Here is a 24712-nt window from a genome sequence, read left to right as displayed (position 1 = left end):
TCAGGGGGAATGTCAACAGGATGGACTTGGACCGACACTGTCCTGGCTGGGTGTGTGAGAGGTGGGGTGGATGGAGCCGCAGCTGCCCCTGCAGCCTCCCCAGCCTGCCTACGCGGGGCAGCATATGACCTAGCTGCCCCTGATCCACGTGGCCTGATGACACCAACGTGCACCGGCGCACATGGCCTAGACCTGCTGACCTGGAAGTCAGCCATGGAGTCACCCTGTGCCAGGTCTGGTTCCACAGTGGGCTGGTCCAACAAGGGCTGAGCATGGATGGTGTCAGCCACGTTACCCTCAACCGGGGGGGCATGGGTGTTCCTGACTGCTCCTCCACACATGGAGGGCTAGGGGCACCCTGCAAGTCACGGCCACGTCCCCTACCGGATCCACCACGGCCACCACTTGGGGCTCGGCCACCTTTGCCACCCTTACGGCTTGTTCGCCTCCCAGCCTTGGCACTAATGTTATTGTGCGTATGGGAGTCGCTGTGAACTATTGTCCTGGGCAATTGGGGGTCAAAGGGGTTGGGTACCAGATGTTAATCGTACCCAAGTGCTCTAGCAAGGCTGTATGTCACCCCTGGGGAAAGATGACGGGTCACGCAACGCACAGGCACCCCAAAAAAGGGAAGTAAGGTGCACGCAACCCCTCCTAGACCACATGTGTGGAAAAATAAACCTGCACTACGCTGTGGCACCCAGAAACACAATAATGAACATATGCGTGTCACATGCAGCCTAGAATGACATCTGAAGGGGTATGCGACACACGGGGCAAGCACAGATGTTAAATACGTGCGCGACTCACCGTCTGCCAGGAACAAAAGCATTAAAAATATGCGCGTGTGCGCGTTGGTAACACCCCCGCCAAAAGAAGAATTGTATGCTGTCTGAGGAGACAGGACAACAGTAGAAGGGAACGCTGTTTGAGGAAACAGGCCCAGGAAAAAGAGGAAAAGAGAAAAAACTGTCAGAGGTAACATGGAGTACGAACTTGAAACACTGTGAAGTAAATTGCGTGTGAACCGACAAGAAGTACAGATTTCACCCACTCGCTCTCCACGAAAAGCACGTACAATGAAATGGCGTTCTACACATACCTTTTATACACACGTCACAGACGCGCATACGCAATGAGGCCATTTCCACCAATTACACGCTTTGACACTCGGACGTGTATCTTTTTTTTTACATGCGCCATTCTCCACGGTAATGCGCGTGACGTCATAGATGCGCATGGGGGCCTTTGGGCCAATGAAATCGCATATGCGTGCAGACGCGCTTACGCGCTAAGGGCCTTTCCTCGAATTACACGCAGACGTGGAGGATTTTAATGTGCCAAATCACTCCGTATCAAGCTGGCCACGCGTAAGCACACAGAAGACCAGGCTCCTGCCCAGAAAGCCGATTTACTGCCCCCCAGAGCCCCGAGTACGCTCCCACCTGCCATCTGCTGCTGCCTGACTGCCTGCTGCCCACGTGCCCTGCCATTTGCTGCCTGCACATCAGCCAGGGGTGCTGTTGCTGTGACCACCCCTGCTGGAACTGAAGACTCCCGACTGGGATTCCATCGCTCCACAGCCCAGCACCAGGACCCAGTTGCCTACCCACTCCTGCCTCTGGGGTTGTCATGTCGGGCACTGCAACATCTGGCACCACTGACAACCCCCGGCCAGAGAGGCAGAGGGGCACCAGCTTCACTGCCACCGAAGTTGGCGTCCTGGTGGAACAAGTCCTGGGGCAGTATGATGCCCTCTTCGGAAGTGTGCGCACCGACAAGGAAGGACGGACTCGGATCTGGACGGACATCGCGACTGCCATCAACGCAGAGGTGGTGGCAGTCCACGAGTTCCAACATGTCAAGAAGCGCTGGGAGGACTTCAGGTCCAGGACCCTCAACAAGTCCCGGCGCCTCTTGAAGGCAGCGGATGCTAAGGGGCGCCGGGGCCACTTGTCGGAAGATCAGATGAGGGTCCTGGAATGCATATCCCCAGCGCTCCACGTCCAGGTCCTTGAGAGGCAGACCCGTCTGGAGTCGAGCAGTAAGTGAACATGCATCATGATTGTAAGCTGTGCGTGTGGTGATGTGCCAGTAGTGTGCAGGTTGCACATCTGTTTGTATGGGGCCGAGTATGGGTGGGGGTGTACAGGGCTGTGAGGTTAACACATGCAAGGGCTGTCATGTGTGAGACATGGATGGTGCTTGTGTGTGTAGGCTTGCATGCCAGATGCAGTTGTGTGGCAACACATGTTTGGATGAATGTGTATGTAAGTAGGCATGTTCATGATGTCACGCATGGATGTTGTTTTCAGCTGCATGTATCAGCACTGTGTACATGTGCATGTCTGTGTATTTTACAAGGGTGCAACAGTGATGCAACATGGATGCATGTGACAGCAGGATGTGGAAGCCTGATTGGCAGATGTGACATGGATGCCCATCTGAACACTACAACAGTTGGCTGAGGTGTACACATGCATGCAAGTGTGGTAGTGTGCGTGCATGTGTAGTGCACTCCCTGTGTTGCATGTGATGTCTGGCTCACCTTTGCCTGCTCATGCTGTTGTATGTGTATGGATGGTGCTGGCAGTTGCGATATGGCTGTGGTATGGCTTATGTGTGCAAGTTGAAATGACATGTGTGTTGCCGATTGTGATGCCATGTCTGAGGTTTGCCAATGCCACTCATGTGCAACTGTCATGTGTGTATGTGTCCATTGTACAGTGCCCTGATGCCTGTATTTTATTTCTCCCTGTCTGCAGCGTCAACTGATGAAGAGGGCGGAGAAGGTGCTGTGGAGCACAGCGGCGGGGATCGCACCGCCAGCCGGAGACGCAAGGCCCGGCTCCCCTCCCAGGTTGTGATCTCGTCAGGGAGTGAGGAGTCCGGTGCCGCGTCCCAGGCCACAGCTGCCGGGGGGAGGTCCAAGAGACAGAGGTCGGAGTTGGACTCCTCGGCAGCAGAAGGGGAAGCTGGGACCGCACAGGGCCCAACGGGGGAAGATGGCACAGAGTCATCCAGGTTGGTGGGGGGTTTGGTGGAGGAGGAGGCCGTGCAAGCAACAGAGACGGGGTCTGGACTGGAGGTGGGGATTCCTCTGGTGCTAGTGGTGCAGTGCAGGACCAGGGACAGGAGGTGCCTGTGTGCAATCCTGTCCCTGATCCTGTCCCTGCATTATCTTGCACCAGCAGGGATGCCTACGTCCAGACCCGTTTTCAGGCAGGGGATGAGCTCACGACAACTGGCCTTCCTCTGCCTGCGGACGTGGCTACCGGGTTGAGCCTGTCCTGACTGGTGTGGTGTTGCGTCAACGGGCCATGCGAGGTGACCTGCAGTCGTTTCATGAGGACACTGCACGTCATCTCGAATGGCTCGTTGACCGCGTCGGCCTACTGGGACAGGTCACCCAGGCCCGATTCCTCCGTTTGATGGGGCTTGCTCCGACCCCCTCCTCAACTGAACCCCCTATGCACCAGTCGTCCTCCGTGCCATCTTCCCACCCATTAGTCACCTGGGTGCCCTGTGCAGCTGCCTCTGACGGTGCGGCCAGTCTGGTGGAGGAGGCATCCCTGCCACAGTCGGGAGTCGGACGTCCAGCAGGGGTGGCCACATCAACGACTGCACCCCATCCAGCGGAGGATGTGCAGGCAGCAGGAGGCAGTGCACGGGCAGAGGCACAGCAGCAGCAGCAACGTGGTGGGAGACATGATGGCTCGGGGCCTTCGACATCGGAGGGGCAGGCATCGGCCGGAGGGCAGGAGGACCCAGGACGGGAAGTGTCTTCTGTGTGGCAGCGGTTGGGCCACGCCATAGATGCGGAGTGGCAGCGGGCGGAAGAGGCATGGCTCACGATGGTCAGGGCGGAGAACTCAATGCGGAGGGCCCTGAGGCGGGCCGAGTGCCTCGAGGCAATCTGCAGGGAGTTGGGGGTGAACATGTCGACGGCCCTATGGACCCTCGGGGCCATGGAGGAGGACCGCCTCCAGGACATTGAGCAGGAGTTCGATGATGCCCTGGCCCGGAACATACCGAAGTTAGCCGTCGGAATAGCCCGCTGCCCTTGTAAATAGTTCTGTAGTTAGTGTTAGGTTTCCTTTGGTTTTGCATTTTTTTTGGACCTTTTGGACAATGGGCCACATTTTTGTATATAGTTGGTTTTTTTTGTAGTGTTATTAGATAGGTTTCATTACTTATGTTGGGATCATGGACCTTGGATTGTTTATCTGTATATGGTTGACTGTTGGATTTTCATTTTTTTTTCATGATTTACCCATGGAGCAATGGTTTTCGATTTTGATTTTCCATTGGATTTACTTTTGTGGACTGTGACTTTGGACACCTTTCATTTGGATTATGATTTGTGGTTTTGCATTATTTCACGGACATGCTGGTTTATTTTTTTTTAAATTTCCATTATTGTTTGTTTATTTTTGATTCAATTTATGTTGCTTTTAATACATATTTTTTCTTCAAACTTCAATGTGTAGTATCATCTCATTGGTTTCATGCATATCATGATACTGGTTTTGACATTCACTGACATCCATTGTGCGTATGTGAGGGACATGTGTTAATTTCCAAACTTGCAATTGGGGTTCTATCATGTTAATGCCATTTCTAAGTGGGTGGATGCAATACTCGGGTGGGTGTTTGGCATTTGGAGGCTGACCATAAGGGCCAGCGATCTAGATTGTGATGACATGTTGGCTGGGGGACATGAGTCGGGGCCTGGTGGAGGGTGTCCCTGCACTGCTGGGGGTGGGGGTGCTGGGAGACATGAGTTGGACATGAGTGGGGGCCTGGTAGAGGGTGCCCCTGGATGCTGGTGGGTGGGGGTGCAGGGGGACATGAGTGGGGGCCTGGTGGAGGGTGCCCTGCACTGCTGGGGGGTGGGGTGATGGGAGACATGAGTGGGGGCCTGGTGGAGGGTGCCCCTGACTTCTGGGGGATGGGGGTGATGGGAGACATGTGTGGGGGCCTGGTGGAGGGTGCCCCTGGATGCTGGGGGGTGGTGGAGCAGGGGGACATGAGTGGGGCCTGGTGGAGGGTGCCCTGCACAGCTGGGGGGGTGGGAGTGATGGGAGACATGAGTGGGGGCCTGGTGTTGGGTGCCCCTGGATGCTGGGGGGTGCTGGGAGACATGAGTTGGACATGAGTGGGGGCCTGGTGGAGGGTGCCCCTGGATGCTGGGGGTGGGGGTGCAGGGGGACATGAGTTCAACATGAGTGGGGGCCTGGTGGAGGGTGCCCTGCACTGCTGGGGGGTGGGGGTGCTGGGAGACATGAGTGGGGGCCTGGTGGAGGGTGCCCTGCACTGCTGGGGGGTGGGGGTCGTGGGAGACATGAGTTGGACAAGAGTGGGGGCCTGGTGGAGGGTGCCCTGCACTGCTGGGGGTGGGGGTGCTGGGAGACATGTGTGGGGGCCTGGTGGAGGGTGCCCTGTACTGCTGGGGGGTGGGGGTGATGGGAGGCATGAGTGGGGGCCTGGTGGAGGGTGCCCCTGGATGCTGGGGGGTGGAGGTGCAGGGGGACATGAGTTGGACATGAGTGGGGGCCTGGTGGAGGGTGCCCTGCACTGCTGGGGGGTGGGGGTGCTGGGATACATGAATTGGACATGAGTGGGGGCCTGGTGGAGGGTGCCCCTGGATGCTGGTGGGTGGGGGTGCAGGGGGACATGAGTGGGGGCCTGGTGGAGGGTGCCCTGCACTGCTGGGGAGTGGGGGTGCTGGGAGACATGTGTGGGGGCCTAGTGGAGGGTGCCCTGCACTGCTGGGGGGTGGGGGTGATGGGAGACATGAGTGGGGGCCTGGTGGATGGTGCCCCTGGAGGCTGGGGGGTGGGGGTGCAGGGGGACATGAGTGGGGGCCTGGTGGAGAGTGCCCTGCACTGCTGGGGAGTGGGGTGATGGGAGACATGAGTTGGACATGCGTGGGGGCCTGGTGGAGGGTGCCCCTGACTGCTGGGGGGTGGGGGTGATGGGAGACATGTGTGGGGGCCTGGTGGAGGGTGCCCCTGGATGCTGGGGGGTGGGGGTGCAGGGGGACATGAGTGGGGGCCTGGTGGAGGGTGCCCTGCACTGCTCGGGGGTGGGGGTGATGGGAGACATGTGTGGGGGCCTGGTGGAGGTTGCCCTGCACTGCTGGGGGGTGGGGGGGATGGGCGACATGAGTGGGGGCCTGCTGGAGGGTGCCCCTGGATGCTGGGGGGTGGGGGTGCAGGGGGACATGAGTTGGACATGAGTGGGGGCCTGGTGGAGGGTGCCCTGCACTGCTGGGGGTGGGGGTGCTGGGAGACATGAGTGGGGGCCTGGTGGTTGGTGCCCCTGGATGCTGGGGGTGGGGGTGATGGGAGACATGAGTGGGGGCCTGGCGGAGGGTGCTCTGCACTGCTGGGGGATGGAAGTGGTGCGAGACATGAGTTGGACATGAGTGGGGGCCTGGAGGAGGGTGCCCTGCACTTCTGAGGGGTGGGGGTGCTGGGAGACATGTGTGGGGTCCTGGTGGAGGGTGCCCTGCACTGCTGGGGGGTGGGGGTGATGGGAGACATGAGTGGGGGCCTGGTGGAGGGTGCCCCTGGATGCTGGGGGTGGGGGTGCAGGGGGACATGAGTGGGGGCCTGGTGGAGGGTGCCCTGCACTGCTGGGGGGAGGGGGTGATGGGAGACATGAGTTGGACATGAGTGGGGGCCTGGTGGAGGGTGCCCTTTACTGCTGGGGGTAGGGGTGATGGGAGACATGAGTGGGGGCCTGGTGGAGGGTGCCCCTGACTGCTGGGGGGGTGGGGGTGATGGGAGACATGTGTGGGGGCCTGGTGGAGGGCGCCCTGCACTGCTGGGGGGTGGGGGTGATGGAAGACATGAGTGGGGGCCTGGTGGAGGGTGCCCTGCACTGCTGGGGGGTGGGGGTGCTGGGAGACATGTGTGGGGGCCTGGTGGAGGGTGCCCCTGGATGCTGGGGGGTGGGGGTGCAGGGGGACATGAGTGGGGGCCTGGTGGAGGGTGCCCTGCACTGCTGGGGGGTGGGGGTGAAGGGAGACATGAGTTGGACATGAGTGGGGGCCTGGTGGAGGGTGCCCCTGACTGCTGGGGGGTGGGGGTGTTGGGAGACATGTGTGGGGGCCTGGTGGGGGGTGCCCCTGGATGCTGGGGGGTGGGGGTGCAGGGGGACATGAGTGGGGGCCTGGTGGATGGGGCCCTGCACTGCTGGGGGGTGGGGGTGGTGGGAGACATGAGAGATGACATGAGTGGGGGCCTGGTGGAGGGTGCCCTGCACTGCTGGGGGGTGGGGGTGCTGGGAGACATGTGTGGGGGCCTGTTGGAGGGTGCCCTGCACTGCTGGGGGGTGGGGGTGCTGGGAGACATGAGTTGGACATGAGTGGGGGCCTGGTGGAGGGTGCCCTGCACTGCTGGGGGGTGGGGGTGCTGGGAGACATGTGTGGGGGCCTGTTGGAGGGTGCCCTGCACTGCTGGGGGATGGGGGTGATGGGAGACATAAGTGGGGGCCTGGTGGAGGGTGCCCCTCGATGCTGGGGGGTGGGGGTGCAGGGGGACATGAGTGGGGGCCTGGTGGAGGGTGCCCTGCACTGCTGGGGGGTGGGGGTGATGGGAGACATGAGTTGGACATGAGTGGGGGCCTGGTGGAGGGTGCCCCTGACTGCTGGGGGGTGGGGGCAATGGGAGACATGTGTGGGGGCCTGGTGGAGGGTGCCCCTGGATGCTGGGGGGTGGGGGTGCAGGGGGACATGAGTGGGGGCCTGGTGGAGGGTGCCCCTGACTGCTGGGGAGTGGGGGTGATGGGAGACATGTGTGGGGGCCTGGTGGAGGGTGCCCCTGACTGCTGGGGGGTGGGGGTAATGGGAGGCATGTGTGGGGGCCTGGTGGAGGGGGCCCTGCACTGCTGGGGGTGGGGGTGCTGGGAGACATGAGTTGGATATGAGTGGGGGCCTGGTGGAGGGTGCCCCTGGATGCTGGGGGCTGGGGGTGCAGGGGGACATGCGTTGGTGGGCAGTAGTTCAAGGTGACATGTGGGTTGGCCGGGGGGCATGGGCATGGTGGATCGGCTGCCTGCGGGACATGTGCAGGGTAGGCCCCTGTGGTGTGGGCCACCTGAAGGGGCTGTGGAGGGTGTAGAGGGTACACCTGGGAGGACCCACACGTGCAATTCACGTGTGGTGCTCCCCGCGCACCCCTGGAATACACGTACCATGATGGAATTGTGTGTGATACTTCCTGCACACCCCTGAAATACACGTACCCTGCTGCTTTTGCGTGTGATACTTCCCGCGCACCCCTGGAATACACGTACCCTGCTGCTTTTGCGCGTGATACTTCCCGCGCACCCCTGGAATACATTACCCTGATGGAATCGCGTGTGATACTTCCCGCGCACCCTTGAAATGCACGTACCTTGCTGTTTTTGCCTGTGATACTTCCCGCGCACCCCTGGAATACACGTGCCCTGATGGAATCGCGTGTGTTACTTCCCACGCACCCCTGATGTTCACGTACCCAGGACAACCGTGTGTGAAACTCCCGAGAACCACTGAAATACACGTTCCCCGCTTGGCATTTGCTGTTTGGCAGCCCTGTGAACTGGTCCAGGGTTAGCGCAGCCCTTTGCCATGATTTGGGAATTTTGAAGGCTTTTCCTTGCGCGAGGGTGTTCTTGGGGGCGTAACTGGCGCTGCTGCAGGGTCGCTGCGCCACTCTGCGCGAGGGCTGGTTTCGGATGCTAAAATCCATGAATTCGCTGTGCGATGAAAAGGATTTTTTTGCACGCGGCTGGCGCAGTGTATCGCACGGGGACACTGTGCGCCAGCCGCGTGCACCACTTTTGTGCGAATTTCTATGAATTACCCTGTTAGTAGTGTAATATAGAATTACACACAGCCAGGATAAGTTCATACATCTTTATACACTCACACAGATAGACACTATCATTGAAAAGCTCACAGCTGAAATAACACCACTGCCTGTAAATCACATTCTTCTGCCTTATAACCCACACATTCACAAACGCATACATTCTATGCTTTTCTATACAGTTTCTGCCATTTGCCTTACAAAAATTGCAAAACAAGTACATCATTATTTCTTCTATCTCCTAACATGCAATAACACAGCCCTAAGAAACCAAGTGAGTTTCATATACTTAGTATTCTACTCATTTGCAAAGCATGTTGAACTAACATATTGTAAGTAACATATAAAGGCTGCACATAGTCAAAGGAAATGGCATGCACACGCTATGTTCAGTTATCAAACAGGAATACTACTACAAAAACATAAAAATCAACGTCTAAATTAACATCAGTGCTATAAACACACACCATTACTAACTTCTTTCTTTTACAATTGCAGTGAAGACCACTGACCTGAAAAGCAGCAGCATCTGAAGCGCAAACAGAAGAAACATGCTCATTTCAAACAAAAAAAGTAAGTACAATACTACCATAATATTCTTACTGTAACTGAAACTCACTGTGGGGTTGATTCATGGAATTTGTGCGCCAAAAAACAGAGATTTATACACTATTCTGCCTACAAATCCCCATTTGTTAAACAGGGATTTGCAGGCACAATGACACACAAATCTTTGTTTTTCGGCGCACAAGTGACATAACTCAACCCCTAGAATGTTATTATTGCAGAACAAAGAACTGTTTTAATTCTATACCATTAGATTTACTATTAGTGCTTCTTATCGCAACTAGCTTACTTTCTACTGTCATCTCAACCCCAGAATACTAACAAACAAATACAAGAATAGCCTCCCCAACTAGTTGTAGCTGTCCAATGCACAATGACACACCACCACATACATCCTTAACATCATACTCAGACACTCAGGCACACAGCACAGATACATTTCAGAACAGCCCAACCCATACCTTATTCCTTTTTCAACAGACCCCAAAGAATGACTACCAAAAAGCAAGTCCGTAGAAAGCAATGAAGAAGTAGAGAAATGAAAATAAAAGTGTCCAAAATAAGCATCCATCTGTAGCAGAATGTGTACAAAAAGTTCAAACAAAAGATCTAATAGAGTCATTAAGTGAAACAAAACAAGCTTTCAGTTCAAAAACATTCCCTCCTCTTTCAAAATATAAAAAAGAAGCAGAAAGTGATTAACAAGAATTCAGCTACCACTACTGCTAACATTGCTCCTATAAATCTTGATGTAGTGGCAAGTAACCATACCAAAAAAAAAGTATTTTAGAAAATAAATATTCCAGCACAGAGTCCTTCAGAATCTTATAAAACAGGAGAGAAATCATGCACAACCCTTAAAACGTACCGTAGAAAATTAATCTTCGAAGCTCTCATAGACAGTGCAATCCTTCTCAAAAGGAAGTAATTTATTTTAGTCTTAAACAGAATGAAACCACTAACAAAACTAACTACTAAATTACAAAAAAGACTTCTCAATAAACGGAATGTCAACATAAATAACTTCTTAAATATCTGTGGACGTGAATGGAGTCACACCACGAGCAACGAACCATATTTCAATGAAGACGCATACAAACAAAAGCAAACACAATTGCCATAAATAGCAGTGGACAAGTGTATGAAAAATGGAATAATACCATAATGCAACAAGAAATTCTGCTTACAAAAATATCCCAGAAAACTCAGTATCACCTCTCCATTCAACTGAACTAGAACTTCCAGTACACAAATGGCCATGCACATCAATGTGTAACATTGCCAAAAAATATTTCAAATCTTTATACACCAGTTCCTCAATCAGCATGTGAAAGGCAAAGACAAAATCAAAATGAAACTACTACAAAATATAGGTACCTGTCCAGTGTGCAAATACACAGGACTACAAGGACATTCATTAGCCTGAATTGCAGGACCTATCTGCAAAAGCACCTTCAATCATATCAACAAAGATATCAACACATCATTCAACTATAAGAAATCTAGTCTGTAAACGGTACTATGCTAAAAGTCCTGCTTTAACACTAGCCAATTTAAATAACAGTCTTCTACATGGTACAGCCAAAGACCTACTCAAAGAAATAGAGCATAGCCAGAGAAAATATTTTGGAAGTGAAAGCAACTTACAAAATGCAATAGCTTTACAACAAACTTGCAACAATTGTACAGATAGCAACCTTCTACTACACACATACAAAAAAGAAATACTAAAATTTAAAAGTACATCCCCTGATGTACCAAACCATGTGTGTGTTGCTGCAGAACTTTTTATAAAAGTAACACAACGACTGTAGATGTTACATGCAAAATAGAAGACAATGAAGATTCCAAATGGTTTGAATTAGCTCTCTACCTTATAGCAGAAAACAAAATGAAATAACTGACCCCTTAATACTTTGCACTTACTGCACTACAAAACTTGACAACCAAACTCCTTCACGTGCTATCACAAATAACTTGGAATTATTCCCACTACCAAAACCCCTGCAAAACTCAATTTATATGAGAGCACCATAATTCAAACAGTGCACACATTTCAAGCAATAATACGCCTTCAACCAAAAACAGCAAAATTACCTCCCTCTGAATTAGTGAAAGGCATTCATGGCAAAGTAGTTTATTTACCATTACATCGGAAAGAAAATGTGCACACTCTGGGAGTGCAATGTCCAATAGAGCAATCTTTAATTGTCTTAGTAAATGGTGTACCTACAAAAAAAAAAAATTGCCAACTACTCTTAGACTTACATAAAGTTAGTCAAGCCTTGCAATATCTAAAAGACAATAATGAATACTACAAAGAAATGAATATTGAGGAAAACCTGAGGGAAACCACGGAAATAATTCAAGAGTCACCTGAAACTGGTCAATTTGAACTTCTAGATCCTGCTACAGTATCCAATATTTTAGACCATTATACAATTGATCCTTTACACTCTAAAGAAACCATAGATGATGCACTAGAAACATACCAAATGCAAAAAACCAAAGGATCACCAATCAGCATATTGGAAAAAAGTATAGAAGCACATGCTTTTCCTCTACTCTTTCCTACTGGGAAAGGAGGAAGGTACAATAATAGACCCATTCAGATAACAGCATCAGAATACCGCTCGTTACGAATGTATTCTGAAGATCCCAGATTTAGACAAAATGTGGAATACATATTCCACCTACTCTTTGAAAGTGAACTAGCAACTCTATGCAACTGAGTTGCACACACATTGAAATCAGGTACCCACTATCAAAATATGTCAGCTACGCAATTACTACAAAAAGTTCAAGAAAAATATGAGGTTTTACAATCAAGCATTACAAATCTGTTAGCAAACATGTGTGGTACTAAAGAGTACTGGTTCAGATGTCACGGAGATGTACGTTGTATGATAAGAAACCTTGGCCTGCCCACTTGGTTTGTTACATTAAGTTGTGCAGAATATGCATGGGAAGATTTACATGATTTCCTATGCATATCAAACAAAAACAAAACGAACATATGTATACTAACACCTGGAGAACTTTGCTCTCTAGATCCTGTTAATATTTCAAGATATTTCCATCATTGCTTCATTGCTATGCTACACTTTATTTGTAATAAAACTGTTCCTCCCCTCGGAGAAGTGCAACACTTCTTTTGGAGAAAAGAATACCAAGCCAGAGGAGCACCTCATATCCACATGTTTTTTATGGATTAAAGATGCTCCTACATTTGGTCAAGACAGTGATGCCACTGTTTTGCAGTTTATCGAAAAATATGTCACTTGTGAAATTCCATCAGAAGCAACAAATAGTGATCTTCATGCAGAAATTGTACAATTTCACAGACACAAATGTGGGAAATATTGTTGTTGCAAATACAAAAACAAAGGGAAATAATACACCAAATGCTGCTTTGGTTTTCCTAGACCAGTTACAGAAACAGGTGAAGTGAACAACTTCATGTCTTCATTTAGACATAGTGTTAAAGGTAAATCACCTAAGAACACATATTCCATAAAAAGAACAGAAGAAGCAAAATATATCAATGATTACAATGCAATCATTGCCCTCTTATGGAATGCAAACATAGATGTGCAGTGCATTGCAGACAATCCCACTGCAGTTGCATGCTATTTTACAGCCTACGTAACAAAAGCAGAAAAAAAACAGAGCTTTAAGACCTCTGGGATGACCTATCAAACAAAACACTGTCTCAGAAACTGGAGAGCTTAGGCATAAAAATGCTCTCTCACAGAGAATGTTGCTGCTATGAAGCTGCAGATCGTTTAACCGGTACTGCTTTGTATGGAAAATCTGAAAATATAGTATGGCTAAATCCTGGACCTGCTAAATCTAGAATAAGAGTTCTCAAATCATACGACGACATAGAAACAATAGCCAAAAATGATCTTAACAGCCAAGACATTTTGAAAAACAATTTACTAGACACATACTACCCGAACAGGAGTACCACTTTGGAATCCATGTGTCTATACCACATAGCCCAAAACTTCACCTACAAAAATAATATAAAACCTGATGAAAATAAATGTAGATACAGAATGACAAATTGTGAAGGCAGCTTAGTGAAACTTACCAAACAAAGCTTAATTATTCATATCAAATTGTCATTAAAAACTCCTCAACATAAAGAACTATATTACATGTCCCTGCTACAACATTTTAAATCATGAAGAAAAGAGGAAGAGTTACTAGATATCTATGACTCCTATGAAGACGCTTTCAAAGCAAATGAAAGCACTGTAACCAAAGTATACTTTACACAGTACAAAACAATGTTGCACAATGAACAGCAACATGAAGAAGAACTCCAGGCCCAACTAGATAATGACACTCGCCACAGTAGTCAACCTTCTGTAACAGAAAGCCAAGAACCACTGGGACAGCCACTAATAGCAAATGAGCCAGAATTAGCTATGACAGAAGTAGAAAACACCATGTCTAACTATGAAGAAGATACAGAAGACTTAACTGTACTGCAATCACAACAGAACAATGAGCAGCATAACATTTTTCAAGAAGTAACAAAAGAAATTGCACATGGTGTACAACATGAAAATAAAGAATGTACCTGCTACTATATGTCAGTGGTCAAGCTGGTTCAGGCAAAACATTCTTAATCAAAATCATCAGCAAGTTCCTTCAACAATTGACAAACAACAAACTGACAGCTGTTGTAACTGCCCCCACAGGTTTAGCTGCCTACAACATAGGCGGTGTAACTTTACACCGATTACTACTCCTTCCAGTAGAACACCGAAACAAATTAGAATATTACACATTTTCTACAGAAGCTGCAGAGTGTTAAAACAAATGAAAATGCTACTAATAGATGAAGTGAGCATGGTCTCCAACCTAATGTTGGATTTGATTCACCTCAGATTACAAGAACTACTCAAAACAAACTACGGAGAGCTCTTTTGAGGAAAACACATTATTGTTTTCGTAGATCTTCTTCAATTGACACCAGTAAAAGGTGAAGCTATTTTTAAAACCTTAGGACACAAACTCTGCCGTAAAACTGTTGGCAGTAGAGGAAATGTTAACCTTTGACAACATTTCCAATACAGAGAATTAACAGAAAATGTGCACCAGTCTGCAGACCTCACCTACGCCAACATTTTGAAAAGTATTAGAGTTGGTGTACTATCTCAAGAATCACAAGCAATATTAAAAACCTCGCAAATCCATGCTCTTTATGGACATAACTCATGTGGTACTGATGTCATGGAACAATTATCACACAAAACTGTCAATTGTATGTCCTTGATGTCAACTCTTGCAAGCTGTTCCAAATTCAATGAAACAATGTTGAAAGAGAAATGCAACCAATAATTAAAATTTGCTCCACAGACAAACTGGATGTACATGGTATGACACTACCTATGTGTCAACAAGCCACAACAAGACTAGATACCTTAGAAAACTCTATCTCCAACACAGCTGGTTTGGAGAACATATTAATATTATCTTTAAACTGTAGAGTAATGGTTAAACGTAACCTTGATGTGGAGCAAGGACTAGTTAATGGAGCACTTGGTACAGCTGTTGGCTTTCAAACATACCCACGTGACAACAACATTCAGTTTGACAATATTCTCTTTGACAAACTATTAGAAGTAAAAAGGATAGCACCCTCAACAGCTCGATTCCTTCTTTTCAAAGACATGTATGTACACAGAGAACAATTTTCGCTAACTCTAGCATACACAGTCACCATTCACAAATCACAAGGTCTTACCCTAGATAAAGCATTGATAGGCATTGGGAACACAGTCTTTAAAGAAGACATGAGCTACGTAGCACTATTACGCTTACGTACACTTGACAGTCTATTTCTAATCAACTTTGATGTAAGTAAAGTAAGCGCTGATATTCCTTGCATTTTAGAATACAATAGACTACGTTAACTATACACCCCCATCTAAAAACCTATCCTGTTCCACAAAAAGCAAAACGTTGTAAAAGAAATGCAACACAACAGGATCTCACTGCAAATCCTCCAAAGAGAGTAAAAGAAGCTAATACTTTATCAATTACTACAACCAAAGAAGAATCTACTACTCAAAGCAACTCTTCTTCAAAGAAGCAACACACACTTCGAAGAAATGACTTGGACACAGAGCTATCTGGTCCATTCAAATGTTCAAATATAACTGGTGTAAATTGCTACGCAAATGTTGCAATAAATATTCTATTTCAATTGCCACCAATTGTTGACAACATTTACTTACACAATACAGACCAATTGTGTTTGCAAATGTTAGTCCTTCATAGAAATGCAAGCAACAATCCTGACAACACATACAGTGTTCATGGAATAAGACAAGAATTGGACTACTGTGCTGGAATGGTGAAACTCACTATATACTCACAAGAAGATCCACAAGAATGTCTAATGTACTTACTACAAGTACTGGAAACATAAACATACCTATAAATGAAATCTTCCAGATTTCATACATGTGGAAACATACATGCTCTCTGTGCAACAATATGGCACATGAACAAATCCTTAATGAACGCTTCATGTATGTATCCATGCAAATGCAAACCATGGCAGATTATGTACTACCTGCAATTCAGATAATCGCTCCACCTTACAAATACAAACACATAGTAAATACATAATATTAATGCTTGTACGTTACAATGAAGATGGAACCAAAAACAACTGCAAGCTGACTGGATTCACACATGGTCAAGTATCACTTGGTAAGAAAACCTTCACAACAATAGGTATAATCAACCATGCAGGAGCCGCAACCAATGCAGTTCACTACACTTCATATATAAAAAAGAATTGTGGATGGTTCGAATGTAATGATAGGACCATTACTCTAAAGCAGAGATTACCAGTAAATCTTATAAACGCTTATTTAATCTTCTTGAAACCAAAATTTAATAACTAATCTGTACATAAACATTAACAAAACTTCAATTAGAAAACTATAAGCAGTTAGAATACGCTAACAGGTATCCAACTGCCCCAAGATTCTGCAACAACCAAACAAATAAATAAATACCACTAAATTATAATCTGTGCATAAACATTAATAAAACTTCAATTAGAAAACTATAAACAGTTACAATACGCCAAAAGGTATCTAACTGCCCCAAAATTCTGCAACAACCAAACAGATAAATCAATACCACTAAATTATAAGAAGAAATAAACAGTTAGAATACGCCAACATGTATCTAACTGCCCCAAGAATCTGTAACAACCCAACAGATAGATTAGCATTTTGAGAATATAAATAAATAACTATAACCAGTTACAATTCGACAACAGGTGCCTAACAATCTGCAACAATCCAACAGATAGAACATTAGCCAGAAACAACAAGTAAACACTGAAAACAAAGAAAGAAATGTACTGTATCATAACGAAAAAATGTTTTGTTTAAATCCAACATGGATTTTTTCCCACAGACCCAATGATTTAAGCAACAAATACAGAAAGTGAGCAAATTGCACAGTGCACTGGTTTGTAAACTACTAAATATGAGGGACGAAATAAAGCAGAAATGTCTATTATGCAATGTAATAAGTCTTTATAAAATACCTACACTAACATGATCTTTTCTTTTGTCATAGAAATTGAAAAAAAAATACATAACTAGCATATCTGCTCCAAGTCATGAAAAGAATATATCCAATTACAAAAAATCAAACAGCAAGTATATTATAATACAACTCATAAATACTGCTCCATAACCCCACCATTGAAGAAAACATCTAACCATACACCACAATACAAAATGTTTACTTCCATGGATATGTTATACTGCAGTGCTTGTTACCAAACTCTACAATCTTAATGACATGACATAGCCAAAACTTCACATACAAACTATACAAATCAAACAGTACACAAACTGTAGATTTGCAAATATTTCATAGATGTTTGATTCTATGGGTGTGATCTATGAGTGTGATATGCTGCGGTGGTTGTGGCCAGGGCCTAGAGGCTTGGGTGCATGGCCTACGCCATGCACCCCAGACTCTTGGCCCTGGCCACAACCACAGCAGCATATCACACCCATAGAATCCAACTTTTTAACTGGCTATATGGGCTACTGCATTGCATTTATTATGTCTACGGACAGCTGCGGTGACCGCGGACATGACGCACACATCAGGGGTGCCTTCCACCTAAACAAATACAGCATTTGACCCATCTCTTACTCCCCCACCCTCCCAAGCACTTTTACACACCAACACACTTGCCAAATGTGTATTTCTTCCCCATTCATCGGTGTGCTGTCAGCCATGCACCCAAGACTCTAGGCTCTGGCCACAACCACCGCAGCATATCACACCCATAGATCACACCCATAGAATGGGAACACACTTGCCAAATTTGTATTTCTTCCCCATTCGTCGCTGCGCTCTCCGCAGATGTCCGTGGATCCAAGATGGCGGGTGCATCAAAACAATGTGACGCACCTCACTCTTCATTCCAGCCAATCAGCGAACACGTCGCATGTCTGCAGACATGACGCAAGCCGATTACCCAATAGGTGTCCTGTCCGCTGAGCGAACAGGGAAGTGTGTCCGCAGAGCGGACATAGATATCACACATTTATTGTGACCTACTTTTTGGTAATTAAAAAAAAAACTACTGGATGGATTTTCACCAAATTTACAAAAGCCTGCTTTCGGGACCGAGCCGCTACACCTGCCACAAATTTGGTGAAAATCCGTCCAGCGGTTTGGGCTGTAGGCGTGAGCAAAGTTTTTTCCCCATTCAGTCTATGGGAAAAAAGACATTTTGGGATCCCGCCTATACCTTTGTCCCCCTGCCCCAAACCTCACCAAACTTTGCAAACAAATTCAAAGTGGGCCATATACTTCTTTTGCAAAGTTTGGTGTGGATTCATCCAGGGAGAGCGAAGTTATAAGCCTCCCAAAAAGTGCTCTTCCTATGGGATTAGCAACTTAATCATAACTAGAAAATCACTACACTAAATCTCAACATATATACCTAGATATACAGGTGCACGTGTATACAGTTATGTAGAATATTGCAGGGCGGGTGAATGTAGGTCTTTAGATAATGTTAAATTGGGCTCCACATAGGAAGAGCACTTTTTCAGCTGCATATAACTTTTGGGCTGATAAACAAATGTTCATGAAAGTTTTAAAAACAAATATAAGCCAACTCTGTATGATTTTAGAAGGTTGCGTGATCTCCACACAAAGTGCAAACCTTACAAGGGAGTAAGCCGTGCCTAGATTAGCGACATACTTTCAAAAGAGGTTTGTGAATGGTAACAAAAAACGTTTTTGTTGTTTTGTGAAAATCCATTCCTAGTTGTTTTCTCTTTTTAACTAAAAGTGGGCAAAATTCAATTGGAGATATTGGGGCTTGTGGACATATTCGTGGACCACAAAGGGACATTTCTATGGAACCCTGATTGGCCAATCTAAGTTTACAATTAAGAGTCACACCCAACGATATTAAAGATATTAGAAAGGAGCAACCACAATTTTCCATCTTCACATTCTGATTGGTCTTGGGCACACACATATTCAAAATGGCCAACTTTTTGTTCCATGAGTTTTTGTGAGGTTCTACTGACCCATTACTGCAGAAACATTAGAGAACAGTATATTGCAACCCTCTTGCTGTCCTGCTCACCGTAGAAATGTTGATGAGGCATCCGAGGGTTGTCATTTTTTACACAGGTCTATGGGCTTAGGCCTGGTCTGCAGGCTCAAATTTAGTCACAGACCCAGCTTGATACAAGCTCAAATCCATGGGCCTGACTTGAGAGCACACACCTGGTGTGAATGTGATGGCTACCCTTAATGTGTCCTGGCCATGGACTACATTCATGGCAATTGCTCAATTTGAACAGGACATGCCTCATTCTCCTGGAGCCCATAATTTGTTGCCATTGGCTATGGCCCTCTTATGGACAGATCTAAAACAAACCACTGGATAGATGTGCGCAAAACTACAACAAGGTTATGAGTCACTCTAGATTCAAGGTATTTACAGAGGTTTGACTTGTGTCCATCCATTAGTTTGGCCTATAGCTGGAAGCAAACACTGGTCTATGAGCAATTATAAGGCAAACACTTAGTATGAGATCACAAGAAGTCTCCCTGTCTACCTAAATTGAATCTCATGAAATCTTCTAAAAATAAGTCAGGTTTATATTTCTATTTGAAAATGTAGAGGTGATTCATTGACTTGTGTCAAAATGATAGGGAATATAAAGTGTACTAGGTCTGTTTCCGCAAGCCTAATCCAGCACATCCGAATGTGACAAGGCAAAAACGTCCCCCAGCATCGAGAAGATGCAATCTATGTCATTTCTTTATCTTTAACATTTACTGAAATTAAGTAAAGAGTAAGTTGCTAGAGCGTTTGGGTGAAATAGCAGAAATTCTGGAGAATTGGTTTATTCCAAATCTCGTAAATTTGAAATGTTGAAACTTGTGGAGCTATATTTATACTCAGCATGTTCTGATCTAGATTGTTATGTATGGCTGGCAGTTTGCAAAGCATTGGAATTATATAAACTGAATAGTAATGTTGAGGGTGACCCTGTGTGCGGTGAACTTGGTGCAGGGGTTCTTTCTCTAATTGCATTGATTATATGTTCTCTATTTTTAATTTGTTTGTAAAATGCAATCAATTTTTAATGGAAATCTCCCGCTTTAGTATGTTCTGCATAGCTTTTTCATATAGGTGGAGTGAATCGATTGGTAATGGCCACGCCTTAATATGGCAGGGAATGGAGTTAAGTGGAACCAAAATAAGGTAGTCTCTTTTAATATGTTCATTGTTGAGTCGATATTTGCTCTTGAAAGAAAGGATAGAAATAGGCTTTTCACTTTAGAAACATAACTAACTTTCTAAACTTAGAAAAACGGGTTCCTGCACACACATTTGGTCTTCAGTTGAACACATTAAAATAGGGAGCAAATGAAAAAGAGTCTGTTCATTCAGAAAGGATATGAACCACCAAGTCTCAGGAGGATAGCTCAGGGGCAACGTGCTCGCCTTTGAAGCAAGACGACACGGAGCACCACAGGTTCGATACCCGGGTCCACGCTTTGAAACTTCTGTGTATTAAGCGCGCTTTGAAACTTCTGTGTATTAAGCGCGTTATAAATAATCTATCATATCATATCAAGTACAACATTTAAAATAATTAAACACTTGCATAAATCCTACAACAATTGTACTAAGCAGCATAAATATCTAAAGTTCCAGCAGGATGCAGTAGTTATAGTAAGAACTCTGTCTCTAAAAGCATAGGGTCCATTTTATTCTCTAATTAATGGTACAGGATGTCCTAGAGAAACTCAGCAAATAAACCCTATTTCAGAACATAAATGGTTGGATCACTTTGCATCTCTTTATACAAGGGAATCACCTCACTTCGATGTGAGTTATATTATTCTCTGGTGAATTGGACAATCAATTTTGATGTAGAAGGTGTTCTTATTTAGAGAGCTTGTAATTCAAGAGCTCCAGGACCAAATGGCTTAAATGAGCAAATAATTAAACAAGTCCTAGAATGATGGGCCTTTCTTTTGTTTAAATTGTTTAAAACATTATAAAGGTAAAAGCAACTCCAGATTCCATGAAGATGTCGATAGTGATACCAATTTATAAGAAGGGAAACCGTTCTGATCCTCTAAATTATAAGCCCATTACCCTCTTGTACATGGACAGTAAAATAGTTGTGTCTTTATTATTAGGTAAAATAGAGCAATGGGTCAATCAGATGGGACACATAAAATAAATATCAGACTGTCTTCCGGGAAAAAACGGGTACTACTTTAAATGGGACTTTATTGAACCTGCTTCTTCTTAAAGCAAATGAAAACAACTCAAACCCAGTTTTTGTGGGATTCATTGATTTTTGCTTGACCTTTGATCTTGTAAACCAAAGTAAACTATGGGGAAAGTTAGAGGCAAATGTGTGACAACCTTCTTCTTGACCAAATCCAAGTTGGATTACAGAGGCTGTTTGGTGCTCTGAACGATTATGCATTGATAAATGACCTCAAAATAAATATGTTAAAACGAATTACATGAGAATGTCATCTCATAGCAGGCAATTTAAATATAGGTGGATTATTGACAACACACGTCTTGAGATTACTAATAATTTCCTATATATTGTTATTGCATTGTTTAATCATCCAAATAAAACTGCACTCTCTCTATACTTAAGCTCAAACGTAGATATGGTGAAGCCTAAGATAAGCAAGGTGCACACTAAATATGGAAGATTCCCAATCATACCTATGACCAAATAATACATGTTGAAGGTGATTCCTAAACTAATTCATGGTATGTAGGTGGTCATATGGTATGATTGGAATTAGATGGATTATTTAGCAGGCAGACCATAGAAATCAGTTTTTCACCTAACAAACGGTGTCCCTCTCTCTGTTATATGCTTGGAACTAGGTTTAAACTGACTGAAAGTGTGTCTGATATGGAGATGTAACATTTGTTAAAGAAAGATGCATGCTCCTATGTCAGGCTCTTTGCTGGCCACCCTTCTAAGCATGCCAAATCCATTTCTAGAAAATATGCAGATGTTCAAGGTGGGTCTCTAGAAATGGAACTAGATTACCACACAAGAGGCTTTAACGAAATATGATTTATATCAAGGTATTGCAATGGAACATAAGAAGTTGGGTCAGCTAACTGTGTAACTGATCACATTTTCAAATAGGGATTGGAGGCAACAATTCCTACATTTTAGGTTTAACCTGAAATTAACAAGGGAAATAATCTGCATAAGAGACTCTGTTCATCAAGTTAGTTGGGTATGTCATTTCTGCAAAGAAAGTCAGTCAATCGAGGCACACAAGCACTTACTTGTGGCCTGCCGTGCACTCTCATTTGGTCGTCGGAAATACTTTGGTAACTATGTAAATGAGTTTGAGATCATTGATGGGGAACTACTTTGGCAGTGTTTGTTTTGTGACTCCTCTAATTCCCTTAACATCTGTCTTACATTTTTCATAAGCATACACTTGTAACTAATTGACTTGTGCTGTTTACCAGCAAACAGAATATGTTTTGAAGGCACTTTTATCTGTTTTTTTTTTTATATAAGGTAATTAATTGAATTATTTTTATGATCAATTGTGTAATGAAACGTATTTGAAAATTTGATAAGGGTATTTTAATATTGGATGTATTTATATGCAATAGACATTTAAATCAATTGAAGTGTATACATTTGACTTATATATATGTAAAAGGCTTTCATAAACCTGAACACAAAAAAACATACTTTCAAAGGGAACCCAGTAGCATAGAGGTTAGAGTATGGATTTATGAATGGCAAGGTTGCTTGTTTAAATCTTCGTAGTTCCTTGAAAATACGCATCCTCGTAGGATGAGCCATTTATTGGGAAGAACAAGGTAAAATGTATCATTTTTAATGTTTTATTTTACAGTTATGGCTATATAGTTTTATCTTAATTTTCATAAAAAATGACATGATACAGAGGAACACCTACATTTATCCCAATCAGCGTTGCTGAATGGAATAAATGTAGGTGTTCCTCTGATCCCAGAAGCAACTTCAGCCATTACACATTTGAGAGATATATCATAATGCAAAAAGCTTAGCTTTCTGACAGTATCCCCAGTGACGCCAGGGTTAATGTGTTGGCTTACCAATGGCAAGGGTGCCAGTTCAAGTTGACCCATTAGCTTGAAATTGCATAACCTCGTAGTTTGAGCCGTACCTTAGGAGGAAGTAGGTACTTTATTTTTACTTTTATGCATATTTTATTTTATTTACATTGCAAATGACTCATAGAGAGAGTAGCAACTATCTTTATCCCTACCGGCATTGCTAGTTTGTGCATCTGCATCCATTACACCATTGATAGGTATGTCATAATGCAAAAAAACAATGAATTCTAAAGAAAACCCCAGCAGCCTTGAGGCTAGAGCATGGGTTTACCAATAGTTATGCATGTTCAAGTGTGCTCATTGGCTGTAAACTACACAGCCTCATTGGCTGAGTTGTACATTGGGAGGAACTAGGTACAATGTATATTTTTTAATGGTATGGATATTTGATTTCATTTATATCTATTGGAGACTCAGAGAGAAAGCATCACATAGCTATATTCCAAGATACATTGCTAGTTTTCCATAAGCATCTTGATCTGTTACAGCTTTGAGAGGTCTGTCATAATGCAAAAAGCTTTGCTTTCCAAAAAGATCCCCAGTAGCCCAGAACATAGAGCATGGGGCTACCAATGGTAAGGTTTCTGGTTCAAGCAGACACCAATAAGGAGGTGATGTAAGAACCTTCCTAAAGAATGACACATTTTGTGCCGGCAACTGGATATAATAATAATAATAATAATACTAATAAAAATATAACCTACTTAACAGTGGCACATGTTGGACTACATTTGTGCTTTGCTGAAGCCATTTAATGAGGCCACCAATCAGGTTAGATCTGTTAGGATTAGAACTAGTCAACACAACACATGAACATGCACTGTTTATCGATGCAGAAGCGGGGCAAATGGCTATCTGCACTCCTCTTCTGTCGGGATTCACACATTGTTGGGATGAATGGGAATATCGAGTACCTCCTAGCATCTTTTCTTGACGCATGGCTTAAAGTCAAGCTGGCACCTTTTAAACAACATGTGCGTGAGAATCAAGAACATACTATGGGTTGTGTTTCTCCAGAGGATGTGCTAGTTATGTATAAGGATGCACTACAGAGACATTTCAAAGCCTGACTGGAACAAGAGTTAAATGTCAGGGGAACAGCGCAGGACTCCACCACTGCAAAGGAGCTAATCAGACAATGCACATTCTTTCTCCACACCAACCAACCAACACCAGCGCAGGCTGCATCAAGTTCAGCTTGCAGATAGTGGAAACACATAAGAGGCATTGGTAAAGACTCCTCCTCCAGTCTGGCTTGCTACTGCCTCCGGAACACAAACCTGACAGCTTACTTTAATACATTATTGAGCATGTTATCTCTGAAGATTCTAGTGGAAGAAATCACCAGTGCTATCACTTGGAAGACCACACAGCAGTTCCTCAGAAAATGAAGATGTGCGTTTGAACCAGCTGAAGTCACATCAATGAAATGGCACGAGGAAAGGTTTTGGAGACTTAGACTCTGACATTAGTAGTTGATTTTGTATTCAAAAGTAAATCTTTAGTTTTCCTATTATACTAATTGTATGTGGCTCTACCAACAGAGCCTCCCTCCATGTTATAACATTTGGCT

The sequence above is a fragment of the Ambystoma mexicanum genome, chromosome 6q (assembly GCF_040938575.1).
Source record: "Ambystoma mexicanum isolate Mex_15411 chromosome 6q, UKY_AmexF1_1, whole genome shotgun sequence".
Taxonomy (NCBI): Eukaryota; Metazoa; Chordata; class Amphibia; order Caudata; family Ambystomatidae; genus Ambystoma; species Ambystoma mexicanum.
Note: the sequence above shows the minus strand (reverse complement) of the source record.